Genomic DNA, 6,000 nt, shown 5'->3' on the forward strand with positions numbered 1-6,000 from the left:
CTCAATTTTCTTTAATAACTTGGATTTGAACACTGGGGACTCGAGACTGAACTCAGACTCGAGGTTTAGTGACTTTACAACACTGATAGCCACTGTTGTGTGCGAGTTTGAAATCTGATCACTCCTGTAGGAGGAGTAGTGATTTTCATGAAATTGCATGTGATCTCTGTAGCCTTATCCATGGTAGGTGGCGCCACCTGGTGAACAACTCTTGTTGGAACATGTCTTTAGAGTCTTCTGGGGGAGTTTCAATGGAAAACATCCCAGCGGTTTACGAACAGCAGCATTTAATGTGATGAGTCATCCAAAAATTTCAGACGCCCATAAAATCGTAAATATGATGGGTGGTACCACCGTCTTGACAACTTTTATGCACACGCACCTGGGGAACATTGAGTTTGATCGATTGTTCCTATAGGAGAAGTAGCAATTTTTGTAAATTGTGGACGGACGATGATGCGTGATCACATAAGCTCATCTGGCCTGGCCTCTGGCTGGATGAGCTTTTTAAAATTTTTTTTTTTTTAAATCCCCAAAAACCCCAACTTGCCATATTACCCAGATTTTCCCATGTCTGAAAATTTGGTCACAGCTTTACTTGTAACACTGGAGACTCCTTCCACAGTGTTTTCTTCACCATTTCAACAACTGCACATTTTTCATATCTGTTTATGTGGTGCATCTGCCATACAAGTTCATACAAGTTGTTATTATAGAAGCCATAACATTAATGGGCGGCACGGTGGTGTAGTGGTTAGTGCTGTCGCCTCACAGCAAGAAGGTCCGGGTTCGAGCCCCGTGGCTGGCGAGGGCCTTTCTGTGTGGAGTTTGCATGTTCTCCCCATGTCCTCCGGGTGCTCCGGTTTCCCCCGCAGTCCAAAGACATGCAGGTTAGGTTAATTGGTGACTCTAAATTGACCGTAGGTGTGAATGTGAGTGTGAATGGTTGTCTGTGTCTATGTGTCAGCCCTGTGATGACCTGGCGACTTGTCCAGGGTGTACCCCGCCTTTCGCCCGTAGTCAGCTGGGATAGGCTCCAGCTTGCCTGCGACCCTGTAGAACAGGATAAAGCAGCTAGAGATAATGAGATGAGAACATTAATACAAGCTCAAGAATATAAATCACATTCAGAGATGCTGTTTTACAAAATTAATCAAAACCTTCTGACCAAACAGAATGGAGCATTCAGCAGCACTCTGGTGGGGTGTAAGTGGTTAGCACGGTCGCCTCTCAGCAAGAAGGTTCTGGGTTCAAGCCCAGAGACCAGCAGGGGCCTTTCTGTGTGGAGTTTGTATGTTCTCCCTGTCTGCGTGGCTTTCTTCTGGGTGCTCCGGTTTCCCCCAAAGACATGTGGTTAGGTTAATATGGGACGGCCTTGAGAAAGGCTCTTAACTCCCAACTGCTCTGTGGGTGCTGTTAGCATGGCTGCCCACTGCTCTGGTTATTTGATAGAAGTTTTACACAAATTGTGTCAGAGATAAATTTGTCTTTTCCTCAAGTTTCCATTTTCCCAAAAAATAAAGAGCAAACTTCCGACATCAATTCATAAACACGTCTTGGTTGATGTACTGCACTGGGGATAAGGTGAAACTTTCAGACAAACAAATGTTTAAAATATGGCTTGAAATATCTAGCGTTCCATCAGAAAGGAAATTGGATCAAAACCACCCTAGCTCCGTCACATCTGGCATGATGTATAGGACAGACACAAACAAACTTACTTCTACCAACTTCCTAATAATTGAACATTTGCAGACTCCAAGATAGTCCGTTTCTATTCCTAACATTTTTGCAGGCCGTTTGAGACTCTCGGCTCAGCTGATCTGGAGTCCCAGCGGCTGTTTGTCATCGCATCGCACTTTCATCACACCTCACACGAGAAAAATCAAGTGTGAGGACTTGTTCGGTGCGAGATCCCAGAAATAACTCCTCGCCAGACAAAACACAGCATCTCTGCACCTGTCAGCTGAAAAGCATCCCGGTGCGAGAGCGTGTCTGCGTTTCAGCAGTGTGTGGGTGATGCGAGGAAACCAAATCCCCATGAAACTTATCTACGTCAGAACAGAGAGGCGTGGAACCTGCGGGGCTGGAGTATACACTCCTGTTAAGAAAACTCTTGCTTGACGGCTCAGTGGCCTAATTTGGGTCACACTGAATGTGGGTTACAGATAACAACAAGCTGGAAGTGTTAAAGAACTCAGTTGGCAGATATTAAAGTCATTTATTACAACGTGAGGATAATAATTAACCTTTATTATTAATCTGTCATCATTTTAATTGGTCGTATTGCAGATTTTTCCTGAGGTAAAAGCTGAATTGGGGCACAGATGTTGATATTCACAGAATATCATTCCTAGTGAAGGAGAGGAGGCGTGGCCTAAAGTACCCGTCAGTCCCAGTTAGGGTGGTTTGACCTCCAACGATCAGACATAGTATTAAAACCACTGGCCGGTGACGTGAATAACATTGATGACCTTGTTACAATGGTACCTGGCAAGAGGTGGGATATATTAGGCTACATCCACACGACAACGGCAACGAGATTTTTTTTAAAAAATATCGCGTCCACCTGGGCAACGGATCAGTAAAATATCAGGTCCATATGGCAACGCAACGCTTGCTGAAAACGATGCAATACACATGCCACACCTCTACGTGCGCTGTAAGACGGTCCCATCGGAGACACCAGAACAATAGAAGTAGATGCATGCGCATAAAACCCCTTCTTCTGTAGCATCAACCACAAAGTTTTGATTATTAATCAGTAGCGTAAAATGAAAGACGCGGAAAGAGGAATGAATGGGGGTAGATGGAAGCCGGTACGCCAACATTCTGATATCCTCCAGAATTCTTTAATGGTCCGGAATAAATTGAATTCTACACGTTGATGGATTACTTTGTTCTTCTACACCCTTTTTGAGGAATGTATTGTCGGACTTAAACCAACATCTGAAGAGGTGAGATCGCTCCTTTTTTTCCCTATTTTTGCTGGCGGGATTGTTTGTGTTTTTGGAAAGCGCACGGGCGGTGCGCAGTTTGGTACTGCTTCCGCAGTGTTTGGACTAAAGACTCTGCCCTAAGGGCTATTCTCTCTCTCTCACTTTGCACCATTACACAATAAATATTCACAGTGAAAATATTTTGTAAGCGTGTTTCATGAACCAAGTTATAGGATTTGTTGACAATTCGCATCAAGTTCGTTACACTTCTACCCGGCGTGAAGCACTGACAGTCATGTGGTTGTGACGTCATCGTAAACAAATCTGTTCTACTCATCCAGACGACTTCGCAACGGCGCCGTTGCCATATTTTTCCACGCTGGAACCCGTTCTCAAAAGATTTCATTTTGGGGCACCCAAAACACCGGTGCCGTGTGGACGCCAGGCCAAAACGATAAACAATTTTATCAGATTCACCTGAATCTGTTGCCGTGTGGACAGGGCCTTAGATAGCAAGCAGGGACGCAAAAGGAAATTTTATTAAAAAAAAAAAACTGTAGATTTATAGCCGATTTTAGCATGAGGATATAGGAAATACATCTAGAATTAATGTAATGTAATGGGGACATCAATTCTGAGAGAGAGATGGTAGCTAATAAAAATTAAATGTGATTTTTGCTCTTTATAGCTACTGCAACTGTTATTTGCTCATTTAAAAGACAGGGCTTTGAAAAGATTTAGCAGAATGCCAAGGACGTAGTCGCTCATCTGCCCTGCCATCAAAACAACCCTGCCGACCAAAACATCAAACACAACTGAAACGTGACAATGATGAGAGAGGACCAACCTCCATGACAAATTGTTTCCAACAGAAAAATCAACAAAGGACGAAATTTTGTTCCCTGAGGGAAGATCGACCCAAAACATCGATCAGAACCGAATATGCATGATAAAAGAGAGAGAAGATATAATTCTAGTCAGAAGGAAACGTGCTATTAAAAGTTGATCTAATTACTTTATTCGCAAAGTATTGCAATGCAACGACCAAGTTTTGTGCAGAAGTTCGAGTTCTTTCAAATAAAACAATCAGAACTGAAATCCATTGAGAACTGAGGGAGGGAGGAGATATGATGTAACTGAAAATAAACAAAAGTTGTAAACAATTTGTTTACAACAAGATCAATAAACAAATGACCACGTTTTGTTCCTTGAGGAAAGATCGACCCAAAACATTGATCAGAACTGGAATCAGATGAGAACTGCGAGAGGAGATACAATTCTAATGAGAAGTCCCAAAATTCATGAAGTTGATCTAATTAGCAGCTCGTTAGCAAAAATTTGATAATCCAGTGACCATGTTTTGTGCAGAATGTCTAGTTCTTTCAAACAAAACAATCAGAACTGAAATCCATTGAGAACTGAGGGAGGAGATATGACTTAACTGAAAATAAACAAAAGCTGTAAACAAATTGGGGGCGGCACGGTGGTGTAGTGGTTAGCACTGTCGCCTCGCAGCAAGAAGGTCCGGGTTCGAGCCCCATGGCCGGCGAGGGCCTTTCTGTGTGGAGTTTGCATGTTCTCCCCGTGTCCGCGTGGGTTTCCTCCGGGTGCTCCGGTTTCCCCCACAGTCCAAAGACATGCAGGTTAGGTTAACTGGTGACTCTAAATTGACCGTAGGTGTGAGTGTGAATGGTTGTCTGTGTCTATGTGTCAGCCCTGTGATGACCTGGCGACTTGTCCAGGGTGTACCCCGCCTTTCGCCCGTAGTCAGCTGGGATAGGCTCCAGCTTGCCTGCGACCCTGTAGAACAGGATAAAGCGGCTACAGATAATGGATGGATGTAAACAAATTGTTTACAACAGGAAACAACCAACCAAGTTTTGTTCCTCGAGGGAAGATCGACCCAAAACATCGATCAGAACCGAAATTGAATGAGAAATCAGAGAGGAGATACAATTCCAGTGAGAGGTTTGGAAAATTTGTTAATTTGGCCTAATTAGTAACTCGCTAGCAAAAAAAAAAGACGAAATGACCAAGTTTTGTGGAGTGATGAGTTCTTTCAAACAAAACAATCAGAATGGAAATCCGTGGAGAACTGATGGAGGAAATACAATTTAACTGAATTGTGGATGACGGACGCCACGCCATGGCAACAGCTCATCAGCCTTATGGGCAGATGAACTAATAAATTGACTTCACAACCACTACAACTAAAAAGAAAAAACGTCACAAGGTAATTTCAATTCAGCTTCTGTTATTTTCACCAAGCTTAGCATTTGCCTTCTCAAGTCTGTGAAGATTCTCAGTCATCCAGGTCATAGTAACTGTGGGTGGTAAAAGAGAGCAACTGGACTTGCTTGAAGACGTTTCACCTCTCATCCGAAAGGCTTCTTCAGTTCTGTCTGACTGGTAGGGAGTATCAGGTATTTATCCTCTCATGGATGAAAAGCTCATCTAAGGTGTCGTTGAGTCATCCTGTTGGTGTGGGTCACTGGGGGCTGAATGTGAATGGCCTCGAGAGTCGTTAGGGTGATCAATGGATTGCCCGTTAAGGTGATCAATGGATTGCTGATTCTCTCTGTCCTCCTGTGAGCCACTGAAAACAGCTGGGTTTTGGTGTGCATTCAGTTGTCTGGGAAGTGTGCCAAGGACTGCATTGTAGGTTGCTGATAAATTATGTCTTAGACCCCCACCTCTGTTCAGTGATGGCTGTTCCAGGTTAACAAAAATGGCTTCTTTAACTCCTCGCTCATACCAACGATCCTCTCTGGCTAAAATATGCATGTTGCAATCCTGAAATGAGTGTCCTTTGTTGTTAAGATGAAGGTAGACAGCAGAGTCCTGGCCTGAGGAACTGGCTCTCCTGTGTTGAGCCATACGCCTGTGAAGCGGTTGTTTGGTTTCACCAATATACGAGTCCGTGCATTGCTCACTGCACTGAATTGCATACACTATGTTGTCCTGTTTGTGTCTGGGTATTCTGTCCTTAGGGTGGACCAGTTTCTGCTTCAGGGTGTTACTGGGTCTGAAACGTACCGGAATGTTGTGTTTGTAGAAGATC

The sequence above is a fragment of the Neoarius graeffei genome, chromosome 6 (assembly GCF_027579695.1).
Source record: "Neoarius graeffei isolate fNeoGra1 chromosome 6, fNeoGra1.pri, whole genome shotgun sequence".
In the NCBI taxonomy this organism is placed as follows: Eukaryota; Metazoa; Chordata; class Actinopteri; order Siluriformes; family Ariidae; genus Neoarius; species Neoarius graeffei.